Raw genomic sequence first — 14494 nt, 5'->3', positions numbered from 1 at the left:
GCTTCCTGTACGTCAGTCCCTAGGGAATTAAGCCTCAACATGATTTTTGGTAGTGACAAACCACATTCAAACCATAGCAGGTGTGGCCACAAGTATGGTACTAATTGCATCCAAACATCTGCAGTTTTTTTTTTTTTTAAATAAGGATATTGCATGTCAGATAAAACCACAGGATGGTCTAAAGGAGTTGTAATTACATAAAGGTGCCAAAGCTATGCAACCCTAAGGAAGTGGTAGATAACTTCAGATGAACCAAGGAAGACAAGAAAGAACCTTCCAGAGGGTAGAGTGGTAAGAGGGTATAAAATAATGTGCAGAGGAGTGTCTTTCAGAGAGCACATCTAGGAAAGATTCCAGGGTCTGAGAGTCTCCTGTGCTCTCAGGATTGGAAGCCTTCAGTGTTTGCCCAGTTGGATTATCCTTGGCCAGTCATGGCTCTGTCTCCCTTTTTTGCCCTTTCTAAGTGAGATTATTGTTACAGTGTATATCAGGGACATAGGTCATAGAACAATGAGACATTACCACTGATATGATATGAAGGACTTGCATTATAATAAGGTCCAAGACTTTGAACTGGACTTTGGAAGTGAGTGTAATCTACATGTAGAAATAGGAGGGCGGAAATGAAAATTTGGTCACTAGAAAGAGCAAACTAAGACAGAGATGTATTTTCACAAATCCTTGTTCTCTTTTTTTAAACAGAGAAACTATGATTTCCCAGCCCCAGCCTCCCTTGCAGTTTTGTATGGTCAGCTGATTGGGTTCTAGCTTATGAAACATGAGAAGAAGTGAAGTCTAATTCTAGGCACAGATCACAAAACATCTTAGTTCAGTGAAGAACTCTGAAACCCTACAAGTCAGAAAATGACAGCTCACATCTGACTCATTTACCTGTCTTTGTACAGCCTAAAACACTAAAATGACTATGTTCTAAAATTTTTATATTTTAAAAATATGAATATTTCATAACACAAAAAATTATTTAAAAATTTAATTTTAATATCACAAATAAAGTTTTATCAGAACACATCCATGTTCACATTTATTTGTATATTAACTATTGCTACTTTCATGCTACAATGGAAGAGTCAAACGGTTGCCACAGAGAATATATAAGGTTTTCTGACTGCTATATTCTGCTAATTACATATTTTTTTAAATTAAAAATAATAAATTTACATAGGGCAATGTTGTTTGATTCATTCTGTTATTTTTTTCCCTTCCCCCCCTCCCCTCCCACCCCTCTCTTCCCTCTATACATTCCTTTCTTCCTCCATTCTTACTACCCTCCTTATCCCTAACCCTAACCTAACCCTAACCCTAACACTAACCCCTCCTACCCCCCCCTTATATATCCTCATCTGCTTATCAGCGAGATCATTCGTCCTTTAGTTTTTGAGATTGGCTTATCTCACATAGCATGATATCCTCCAATTTCATCCACTTGCCTGCAAATGCCATAATTTTGTCATTCCTCATGGCAGAATAATATTCCATTGTATGTATACGCCACAGTTTCTTTATCCATTCATCAACTGAAGGGCATCTAGGTTGGTTCCACAATCTGGTTATAGTGAATTGAGCAGCTATGAACATTGATGTGGCTGTATCTCTGTAGTATGCTGATTTTAAGTCCTTTGGGTATAGGCCAAGGAGTGGGATAGCTGGGTCAAATGGTGGGTCCATTCCAAGCTTTCTGAGGAATCTCCATACGGCTTTCCAGAGTGGCTGCACTAGTTTGCAACTCCACCAGCAATGTATGAGTATAACGTTTTCCCCACATCCTCGCCAACACCTATTGTTGCTTGTGTTCTTGATAATCGCCATTCTAATTGGGGTGAGATGAAATCTTAGTGTAGTTTTGATTTGCATTTCTCTTATTACTAGAGATGTTGAACATTTTTTCATATATCTGTTGATTGCTTGTACATCTTCTTCTGTGAAGTGTCTGTTCATTTCCTTAGCCCATTTGTTGATTGGATTATTCGTATTCTTGATGTAGAGTTTTTTGAGTTCTTTATAGATTCGGGATATTAGCGCTCTATCTGAAGTATGAGTGGCAAAGATATTCTCCCACTCTGTAGGCTCTCTCTTCACATTACTGAGAGTTACCTTTGCTGAGAGAAAGCTTTTTAGTTTGAATCTATCCCAGTTGTTGATTCTTGCTTTTATTTCTTGTGCTATGGGAGTCCTGTTAAGGAAGTCTGCTCCTAAGCCAACAAGTTGAAGGTTTGGACCTACTTTTTCTTCTATAAGATGCAGGGTCTCTGGTCTGATTCCGAGGCCCTTGATACATTTTGAGTTGAGTTTTGTGCAGGGTGCGAGATAGGGGTTTAATTTCATTCTGTTGCATATGGTTTTCCAGTTTTCCCAGCACCATTTGTTGAAGAGGCTATCTTTTCTCCATTGCATATTTTTGGCACCTTTGTCTAGTATGTGAAAATTGTATTTATTTGGGTTTGTGTCCGTGTCCTCTATTTTGTACCATTGATCAACCTGTCTATTTTGGTACCAATACCATGCCGTTTTTGTTACTATTGATTTGTAATAGAGTTGAAGATCTGGTATTGCAATACCCCTGCTTTGCTCTTTCTACTGAGGATTGCTTTAGCTATTCTGGGTTTCTTATTCTTCCAGATGAATTTCATAACTGCTTGCTCTATTTCTGTAAGGTACATCATTGGGATTTTAATTGGAATTGCATTGAATCTATATAGCACTTTTGGTAGTATGGCCATTTTGAAAATATTAATTCTGCCTATCCAAGAACATGGGAGATCTTTCCATCTTCTAAGGTTTTCTTTAATTTCTTTCTTTAGCGTTCTGTAGTTTTCATTGTAGAGGTCTTTCACCTCTTTTGTGAGATTGGTTCCCAAGTATTTTATTTTATTTTTTTGATGCTATTGTGAATGGGGTAGTTTTCCTAATTTCTCTTTCTGAAAATTCATCACTTATGTATAAAAATGCATTGGATTTATGAGCATTGATCTTGTAACTTGCTACTTTACTGAATTCACTTATGAGTTCTAAGAGTTTTCTGGTGGAATTTCCAGGTTCCTCTAAATATATAATCATGTCATCAGCGAACAGGGATAGTTTGAGTTCCTCTTTTCCAATTCGGATCCCTTTAATTTCTTTGGTTTGTCTAATTGCTCTGGCTAGAGTCTCAAGAACAATGTTGAATAGAAGTGGTGAAAGAGGGCATCCCTGCCTTGTTCCAGTTTTTAGGGGGAATGCTTTCAGTTTTTCACCAATCAGAATGATATTGGCCATGGGCTTAGTGTAGATGGCCTTCACAATGTTAAGGAATGATCCTACTACCCCAATTTTTTCTAGTGTTTTGAGCATGAAGGGATGCTGTATTTTATCAAATGCTTTTTCTGCATCTATTGAAATAATCATGTGATTCTTAATTTTTAGACTGTTGATATGGTGAATGACATTTATTGATTTCCAGATGTTGAACCAACGTTGCATCCCTGGGACAAAACCCACTTGATCGTGGTGCACTATCTTTTTAATATATTTTTGTATGCGATTTGCTAATAGTTTGTTGAGAATTTTTGCATCAATGTTCATTAAGGATATTGGTCTGAAATTTTCTTTCCTCGATGTATTTCTGTCTGGTTTAGGTATCAGGGTGATATTGGCTTCATAGAATGAGTTTGGGAGGGTTCCCTCCTCTTCTATTTTATGGAATACATTGAGAAGTATTGGAATGAGCTCTTCTTTAAAGGTTTTGTAGAACTCGGCTGACAACCCATCTGGTCCCGGACATTTCTTTGTTGGTAGGCTTTTGATGACCTCTTCTATTTCATTGCTTGAAATTGATTTATTTATGTTGTGTATGTCCTTCTCATTCAGATTAGGCAATTCATATGTCTCTAGAAACTTGTTGATGTCTTCGAGGGTTTCTGTTTTGTTGGAATATGGATTTGCAAAATAGCTTCTAATTATGTTCTGTATTTCACTTGTGTCTGTTGTAATATTTCCTTGTTCATTCCGAATTTTAGTAATTTGAGTTTTCTCCCTCTTTCTCTTTGTTAGTGTAGCTAAGGGTTTATCAATTTTGTTTATTTTTTCAAAGAACCAACTATTTTGTTAATTTTTCTGATTGTTTCTTTTGTTTCAATTTCGTTGATTTCAGCTCTGATTTTAACTATTTCCTGTCTTCTACTACTTTTGGTGTTGGTCTGCTCTTCTTTGTCTAGGGCTTTGAGCTGTAGTGTTAAGTCATTTATTTGTTGATTTCTACTTCTTATTTTGAATGCGCCCCATGAAATAAATCTTCCTCTAAGTACTGCTTTCATAGTGTTCCAGAGGTTTTGTTATGATGTGTCTTTGTTCTTGCTTACTTCTAAGAATTTTTTAATTTCCCTCCTGATGTCTTCTGTTATCCATTCATCATATAATAGTGTATTATTTAATCTCCAAGTATTAGAGAAGTTTCTGTTTTTTATTCTGTCATTTATTTCTAATTTCAGTCCATTATGATCTTATAGAGTATAAGGTAGTATCTCTATCTTCTTGTATTTGCTAACAGTAGCTTTGTGGCATAAAATATGGTCTATTTTAGAGAAGGATCCATGTGCTGCTGAGAAGAAAGTGTATTCGTTCTTTGTTGGATGATATATTCTATATAAGTCGGTTAAGTCTAAATTGTTGATTGTGTTATTGAGATCTATGGTTTCTTTATTCAATTTTTGTTTGGACGATCTATCCAGTGGTGAGAGAGGTGTGTTAATATCACCTAGTATTATTGTGTTGTGGTCTATTTGATTTCTGGAATTGAGAAGGATTTGTTTGACGTACATGGATGAGCCAATGTTCGGGGCATAGATATTTATGATTGTTATGACTTGCTGATTTATGCTTCCCTTAAGCAGTATGTAATGTTCTTCTTTATCCCTTCTGACTAGTTTTAGCTTGAAGTCCACATTATCTGAAATGAGGATGGATACTCCAGCCGTGTGCATGGTATGTTTTTTCCCATCCTTTCACCTTTAGTCTATGGGTATCTCTTTCTATGAGATGAGTCTCTTGCAGGCAGCATTTTGTTGGATTTTTATTTTTAATCCAATCTGCCAGTCTATGTCTTTTGATTGATGAGTTCAAGCCATTAACATTCACGGTTATTATTGTGATATGATTTGTATTCCTAGTCATTGGATTCATTTTTGTTTTTTGACATGATTTGGTTTCTCCTTTATTTGGCTATTCCTTTAGGCTAGTTCCTCCCGTTGCTGATTTGCATCATTGTTTTTCATCTCTTCCTCATGGAATATTTTGCTGAGAATGTTCTATAATGCTGGCTTTCTTTTTGTAAATTCCTTTAGCTTTTGTTTATCATGTAAGGATCTTATCTCTTCGTCAAATCTGAAAGTAAGTTTTGCTGGGTATAAGATTCTTGGTTGGCATCCATTTTCTTTCAGGGCTTGGTAAATGTTGTTCTAGGCCCTTCTAGCTTTTAGGGTATGGATTGAAAACTCTGCTGATATTCTTATTGGTTTCCCCCTGAATGCAATCTGATTCTTTTCTCTCGCAGCCTTTAAAATTCTGTCTTATTTTGTATGTTAGGTGTTTTCATAATAATGTGCCTTGGTGTAGGTTTGTTGTAATTTTGCATATTTGGAGTCCTATAAGCCTCTTATATCTGGTTTTCCATTTCATTCTTCAGATTTGGAAAATTTTCAGATATTATTTCATTGAATAGATTGTTCATTCCTTTGGTTTGTTTCTCTATGCCTTCCTCAATCCCAATAATTCTTAAATTTGACCTCTTCATGATATCCCATAATTCTTGTAGATTCTGTTCGTGATTTCTTACCATCTTTTCTGTTTGGTCAACCTTGTTTTCAAGATTCAATATTTTGTCTTCAGTATCTGAGGTTCTGTCTTCCAGGTGATCTATCCTATTGGTTATGCTTTCTTTGGAGTTTTTAACTTGGTTTATTGTTTCCTTCATTTCAAGGATTTCTGTTTGGTTTTTTTTTTTTTTCAGTATCTCTAACTCTTTATTGAAATGTTCTTCTGCTTCCCATATTTGCTCTTTTAACTGTTATTGGTGCGATCATTTAATGCCTGCATTTGTTCTTTCATCTCCTCGTTTGCTTCCCTGATTGTTTTAATTATGTACATTCTGAACTCCCTTTCAGACATTTCTTCTGCTGTGCTGTCATTGGGTTTTATTGATATAGTATCTAGGTTTGTTTGGGACATTTTCTTCCCTAGTTTTCTCATATTGGTCAGATGTCAGTGGGACTCTGTGATATTGTAGATTTCCTCTATTGGCTTATAGTGTCCCTGTAGATTTCCAGTGTATCACCTACCAGCCTTTAGTAGCCAGAAGTCTTGGATTAACTTGATAATGTAGTGCTTCCAAAGAACGCTGCCCCTAGCCCGCTACTGGTTCCAGGGAGAGAGACCTGGAGAGCTCTCTTGCTGCCCAGCCCTGGTCCCAGAGGCTGGTTGCAGGTCGGAGGTCTCCACTGGCGTGGGGACTTGTGGCTGGCTTTGTGTAGACAGGCTCTCACTCGGTGGTTTGCCCTGAGAAGCTGGCCTAGAGAGGCGCTTCCTGCTGGAGGGGGACTGGGCTGCTTGGGGAAGTCCCTGGCGCCCTGTCCTGGTCACTGAAGCAACCTGCGGGCGGGCCGGAGCAGGCAGCGGGGCGGGCCAGAGATGGCAGCCGGGTGGGCCGGATCTGGCCGCGCTGCTTCTGTGCAGAAGGGCTCTCACTGGGGGGCCTGCTCCGCGAGGCTGGAGATTCTGTCCCTGTGGGAGTAGCTCACCACCAGAGTGCACAGAGCTGCCTGGGGGAGACTCTATCTGCCCTGTCCTACTCTAATAAACTGCTCGAATCCCGGCCTGCTTCCCAGCTGAGCTTCACTGGGTGGGGGAGATTCACCCCATGGTTCTATTTTAGCCCGAGTCTCTCAATGCCTCCCTTCTTGAATCCTGGGTTCTGGAGCGACTGGAGATGCAGTCACCCTCTAGTCCACCATCTTGGATCGTCCTATGGAAAAAGCCTGCAGCTGGAGGGGGACAAGGCTTCCTGGAGAGGTCTCTGGCTGCCCACCCTGGTCCCAGAATCTGCTTGTGTGTCAGAGGTCTGCGCTGGCTTGGGGACTTGTGGCTGGCTCTGCGTGGAGAGGCTCTCACTGGGCGGTCTGCCCCGGGAAGCTAGCCTAGAGAGGCGCTTCCCGCCAGAGGGGGCTGGGCTGCTTGGGGACGTCCCTGGTGCCCTGTGCTGGTCTCTGAAGCAACCTGTGGGCAGGCAGGAGCTGGCAGGGGGGCGGGCCGGAGCTGGCCGCGCTGCTTCTGTGCAGAAGGGCTCTCACTGGGGGCCTGCTCCACGAGGCTGGAGGATCTGTCCCTGTGGGAGGAACCGACTGCCAGAGTGCACAGAATTGCCTGGGGGAGACTCTATCTGCCCTGTCCTACTCTAATAAGCCACTGGCATCCGGGCCTGCCGCCCAGCTGAGTTTCGCTGGGTGGGGGAGACTCACCCCATGGTTCTATTTTAGTCTGAGTCTCTCAATGCCTCCCCTTCTTGGATCCTGGGTTCTGGAGCGACTGGAGATGCAGTCACCCTCCAGTCCGCCATCTTGGATCGCCCCGTCTCCTAATTACATATTATTGAAGGGATATTGTTATAACTTGGCATTATTTGAGCCATGAATATTAGTGATTTTTCATGACATTTTATTTTATGTTATTTATTTATTTATTTTTACTATCTTCATATCTATCAGGCTAAGAGGGAAAATAACAAAGAAAAAGAAAAAGAAAAAAATAAGTAGACTTTAAATGGTGCACTTTTAAGGCACAGTGGAATGTGGATTATTTTATTATAAAATTAGATGGCAAAACATTTTGTATTATATACAATGATATTCTACTGTGTTAGGCAAAATAAGAGCCTCCCAAAATGTTCATATCGTGATCTCTGGAACCTGTTACTATGTTATCTTAGATATTAAAAGGGACTTTGTAGATATGGTTGAGTTAAGGAATCTTGGAATGGAGAGATTAAGGTAATGGTTTCAATGTAATTATAATGGTCCTTGGAAGTAGGAAACAAGAGTGTCAGTGTCATAAGAGGAAATGGATCAATGGGAAGCAAAACTTAGAGTAATGTGATTGCTGATGGGAATAGCAGACTGTGACAGAAATGCTAATGTTCACCAAATCCATGTTCCCTTTTTTTGAACACACAGATCAACTATGATTTCCCTGGGAGCTATGGGGTGAGGAATTCAGGAATCCTAGAATCTGGGAAAAAGCAACAAATTTTTCAATAGGTCCTCCAAAAGAGAAACAGCTCAATCAACTCCTTGATTTTAATCCAGTACTACTCCCTTTAGATTTCTAGTCTCCAGAACTATAAGTCAAATCTGTGTTGTTTTTAATTACTACATTTGTGGTAATTTGTTAGGACAGCAAAAGAAAACTAACATAATACTCACTCATAATTTCAAACTAAGTACTCATCACAATATTCCCAATTCACAAAAAAGCAATGTCCAAAACGGAAAATTTAAAATAAGGTATCTTACACATTAGAAATTCTTTATAAAAACAAACAAAAAAAAAAAGAAAATGAGGCTGCAACCTAAGTAAGTTTCCATGTGTCTGATTTTGTTAGCTATGCAAATAAAGTGGTTAACTGATGGTAAATTAAACTGTTTGATTATAGTAGCCAAAGAAATGTGTCCAGAGAAAATGAATCCTTTCCATCAAAATTAACCTTTTGATAAAAATGAGGCATTCAAAGAGTTAAGGATATTGGGAGCAATATCAACAGTCAACAAAACATGGCAAAAGTTGTGAGTCATGTATCTTGGTTCCTAATAAGTAGATGTTATACACACACACACACACACAAACACGCACACACATATTTGTTTTTCTTAGTTACTCAACATTGAGTTTGAAGTTTTTGAATCATTGGTGAGGAATAAATATAGATGAGCTTATTTTAAAGAAGCTGAAATACTATTAATTTAGTACAACCTGAAGTAGAATCTGTTAAGATGGTTACAAGGATGATGATAAAATCATGTAGAGCAGAAAAAAAAAAAGGTTTAGTTGAACAAATTCACAAATGTAAAAAAATTAAAAAGCATTTAAAGTATATGGTTGTCAGTAGTTACCTTGCAGAAAATATTTAAATGATCATGTATTATTGAACCAGAAGAATCGACAGTGATTTTTATTTGCTCTCATAGATTTACCCATCATTGGTTCCATTAATTTTTGTCATAAATAGAAACTGTATATATTGACTTTTCCTACCATATAGCAGATCAAATGGTTATGGTTTAGTGTTTTTAGTGATTTCTTGTTTTTGTTGTTGTTTTTCTTTTGAGACCAGGGTCAAAATTGAAATTTTTCTGAACAAGTGAAACCACTCAGCCATTTTTAATGAACACTAAATGACTTTGGAAAACAGCTTTTCTCACAAAATTGATAGCATTTAGTGATAGCTACCTAAAATTTTGAAGTAAAATATAAAACTTTAGGAAGTAATTTCCATAGAAACGGATGCTGTTTGAGTTACAAACTATATCAACATGTTTTATATAGTTTCTGTACTATACATTTAAATCAAAAAACAAATCTCTATTCTCACACTAATTTGTTGTGATTCTTTTTTGCTCCAGTTCTAAATATCATTCCAATAGTAGTATTGGTATCACAATGAAAGTTCAAAAGAACTTTCCATATTTCAAAGTTCATATGTCCATGACTCAAAATTTTTAAATTAAGAAACTTCCTCTTAATCTTCAATTGAAGGTGATTTCTCTGCAACGTAATGACATATTGCAAGAAACTAACATAATAGAATCCTACAAGAGATAAATATGGCCAAGTAAAATTATGTTTACAGACCAATATTTAGCAAAATTTACCTCCATGAAAAGACATTTTCAAAAGATGAAGGGTAAAAAGATGAAATATTTATATATTTTTTTATATATGAGCTTTAACTTATGAGAATTCACGATCATTTTGATAAGGAAACTAAATTTGAACACCAATAGGCGAAAGCATATCCTCCCCAACAAAATAATTCAATTTTTTCTCATTAGTAGGGTTGTATTACAAACAATTTTACCCTTATTATATTTTAAATTTCATCAAAATAATAATTCATATTTTTTCTTGCTATATGAGTACCTAGATGATATTTTTGATTTTTATCATTTGACTGACAAATCTAAAATATTCACTAGCTGGCCTTTTATAAAAATATTTTCTGATCCTTGCTCTAGAAGATGGTGGAGTCACTTGATGCAAAGTATTCCCAAGCCCTATGTGAAAGACTGGTTGCTGAACATTCAATTGAATAGTGGCATGAATGACAAATTAACTTTCATCCTGATAAGCCATTAAGATTTATGGATTGTTTGTTACAGAAGCCAGTGCTATTTACATGACTAAAACAACCTCTTAATTCCATGATGAAAATCCACATTTAAAGAAATCTTGGAAGACACAAGTATCACCAGGAAATATGAAGTGACTTCAGGAAATGACTACCAAATGCATTATCTGGCACAAAGTGAATCAGCTTGGTGAACGCATTCTTTCATTAATTCAGCCAACATTTGTTCAAGGTACTGTGATAAAGGTAGTATGAAAAGTTGATCTGAATTTTTTTTGAAATTCTAAATTTTCCTTATTGTTGAATGGAGCAATTTAATATATTTAAATCAATAAATCATCAGAAGCTCCATGCAATCATTTGTTCTTTGCTCAAAAAGAGAACAGAATTTTTTCCTTTTCCAAAATGAAAAATTTCTCTTCCTTTTAGAATGATGCTAAACTGTTCCCTGCTTGAAAACTAAAAGAGAATGAATTTCAAGATCTGAATGGGACATTACTTTGAAATATCCCAAGAGAGAGCATTAGGAAAACTCCTGTAATAAAATGCAGTCATCAGATTGCCAATATTTGTCCCAATTGTGTGGGGAACTAGAGAGCAAAACACAAAGGAGAGAAATTTTTCTCCATTTGGCAATGTGGAGAACAATTACCTGAGGTGAAAAATGTTTCACTTTCTGATTCAGAGGAGAATCGGGTCCATAAAATTAAATGATATGTCTGGCCCAGTCTTAATAATTTAAAATCACACCTTTCAAAACATATTTTTGGACATATGTACTATGAATGAGTATCTCAGATCTCATCCTGATAATCTCAAGCAGTACTTCCCAAATATGTTACAGCATAAAAATTACTGAGGAGGTGTCTGTTAACACACTGGTTCTTGTTTCCCAGAATCTAATTCAATAGGTGTGAGGAAGGCCCAAGATTACACACTTTGCAAATTCACTTGGAGGTTAAAAATGTATGCTTGGCCTCTGTTCTGACTTTTTAGACTCCCTTGCAGCTAGGGTTCTGGCTGCAAATTAATTTCATGAATCAGATGCACTCGCAGAAAATTCAGAAGATGAAGCAAGGTAGAAAACATTTTTTACCTGGTTTTGGCTATTTCTGCTATTGAGCATGGCTGTAGTCATGAATTTTCACAGGTAATAATATTTCAGTGTCTATCATTTGGTATTCCATGTTTTGAGCACTGGCAGTTTTAGGGGGATCAGGGGTGTCTTTTTTTCCTGGCAGAGTTTCAGCAGTTACCTATTGTTCTAGAGCCGATCCTGAAGGCCTAGATAGGAAATTACCTTACATGACTTTCAACTATTTTGTGAGCATTGGATTCCCTATATTAAGCCAGTTCCTGTTTGAAATACCTAGAATGGTTTTGTTTCTTGAACTAAAATGTTGAATAATAAAGAACATGACATCAGTGTTGACATTAAGCACCTGTGGTTGTAGAGCAGCATTCGCATTTGTAGCTCTTAGATACGTAGTTTCTCATCGTATGGGAAAGCATTAGTGAGAAGAATTCACTTTTTAGCATCAACACTGCTACCCTACACCCCACATACTACCAAAGGACCAAGGATCACAGTGTGTAACCACTGTTGGAGACTGCCCGGAGGTGGACCACAGGCCCTTTCAGGGAAGATTGGAAAACACATGACAGATGAAGGACACATACCAGAATATAAACTTCATGAGCTTAGATGTGCTTGCTTGTTCCCCACCCCTCTTCAATGCTATAGTCACTCCACCCAGAAAGTGCCTGGTGATTGATTATAATTATATAAGTCATTCAATAAACATAAAAATGCATTAACGATGAATTAGTGTTGGATAGTATAAAGAAATTACTGCTTTTTATTAAGGTAAAGCTTCCAGAGCCATTTGTTTCCTCAGGACTAGAATGGAATTGTAGGGCTTTAAAAATGAGTTACCAGGGTTTAGCAACAAGCAGAGGATCTAAGAAGCCTGGGTTTTGTCTCTAACACTGAATTTCCAAATACCATTATTCTCACCTTTATGATTTGCCAACAGGGTAGGGTACCCTGTGACCCCGTGTTTTGTTCTCAGATGTTCTTCTGAGCTATTTCTCTATGGTCAGTCCTCAAATCTTATGCAGTAGAACCAACTCTGCTATATTCCACCAGAAGCCCAAATCTAGCCTTGCACTGTCTTGGCTTTTAAAGCCCTTTGAAGCTGACTGTGTGTTGAGTAGAAGCCATGTTTTAGTAATAAGAACAAAATCTACATCAGCAAAATCAGCACCCACATCTATAATCAAGCAACCATCAGGAGACTTAAAATTGAATCCCACAGCACTGGGCTCGTGTTGATTCTATTCCTCCTACCTATAGTCAAGATAGGTCACAGTTTTGGAAGAGCAAGTAAGTAGTGGTGGATACCAAGGAATAAGAGCTATGAGGATAAGTGAGTTACATAGGTTGAAATAAGTTTTAGTGAGAAAATTTTCATTTTATGTATTTGCAAAATTACTTGATGATCCTCATAATCAGAGATGAACTTCCCATGATTTGAACTGATGGAAGGTCAGAGGTGAGAATCTCTTGGCAATGTTCCTCTAATTCCATGACTTGCGCCTTCCTCCCAGGACTCCCCAGTCCCATTATCATTGTCACTATTCATGCATTAAAACTCTGATCCCAGAATGGAAAAAAAAAAGTCTACTAAAACTATTAACCTTCAGCACAACTGAGATATGTAGGCCTTTAAAAATTACTAGTGCCTTTGCAGTAGATAAAATTAAATGAGAATAAAATACTAACATCGTGAAAACTATTTCTTTTCCTGAGAATAAACACAACCCTTAGAAACTCCACAAGAAATGAAAGCAAGAATCAATAAATGGGATGGACTCAAACTAAAAAGCTTTTTCTCAGCAAAGAATATAATCAATAATGTGAAAAGAGTCTGCAGAGTGGGAGAAAATATTTTCACATGCACTTCAGATAGAGCACTTATCTCCAAAATTTATAAAGAACTTAAAAAACTTTACACCAAAAATACAAAGAACCCAATCAATAAATGGCCAAGGAACTGGACAGACACTTTACAGAAAAGGACATACAGGCGATTAATAAACATATGAAAAAGTGTTCAACATCTCTAGTAATTAGAGAAACACTAATTAAAACAACTAAGATTTCATCTTCCTCCAATGAGAATGGCTGTTATCAAGAATACAAACAATAATAGATTTTGGCATTGATGTGGATAAAAAGGCACACTTACACATTTCTGGTGGAGTTGCTAATTGGTGCAGCCATTCTGGAAAACAGTGTGGAGAATTCTCAGAAAACTTGGAATGGACCCACCTTTTCACCCAGTTATCCCACTCCTCAGTTTATACCCAAAGACTTAAAATTAGCATATTGCAGTAACTCGGCGGCATCAATGTTTATAGTGGCTCAATTCACAATAGTTACAATGTGGAACCAACCTAGATATCCTTCAATAGATGAATGGATAAAGAAACTGTGGTATATATACACAATAGAATATTATTCAGCCATAAAGAATAATAATATTATGGTATTTGCAGATAAATGGATGGAACTGGAGAATATCATGCTAAGTGAAATAAGCCAATCCCAAAAAAACCAAAGCCTGAATGTTTTCCCTGATAAGTGGATGATGATATATACTGGGGGTAGGGAGGCAGGGAATGAGAGGAAAATGGAGGAACTTTAGATTATGCAGAAGGAAATGAGAGGGAGCAGGGTATGACAAATGGCGGAATGACACAGACACTATTACCCTATGTACATGTATGATTACATGAATGTTATGAATCTACATCATGTACAACCATAGAAATGAAAAGATGTACCCCATTTTTGTACAATGAATCAAAATGCAGTCTGTAAAAATCAATCAATAAATAATTTTTTTAAAAATAAAACAACAACAAAAAAAAACAGAAAACAAAGCAAAAACAAAAACAAAAAAAGTAATATAAGAAACTCCCTTCTGCCCTGCATAAAGGCCTGATACATTGCCCCTGTTGCTAGCCTGGTTTTCCACTCTCTTTGATTCTCACCTATTTCCATGAAACAAGTACCTTTATATCTCTGTCTCAGATTTTCTG

Source organism: Sciurus vulgaris (genome assembly GCF_902686455.1).
Source record: "Sciurus vulgaris genome assembly, chromosome: 5".
NCBI classification, from domain to species: Eukaryota; Metazoa; Chordata; class Mammalia; order Rodentia; family Sciuridae; genus Sciurus; species Sciurus vulgaris.
This window is presented reverse-complemented; position numbering follows the sequence as displayed.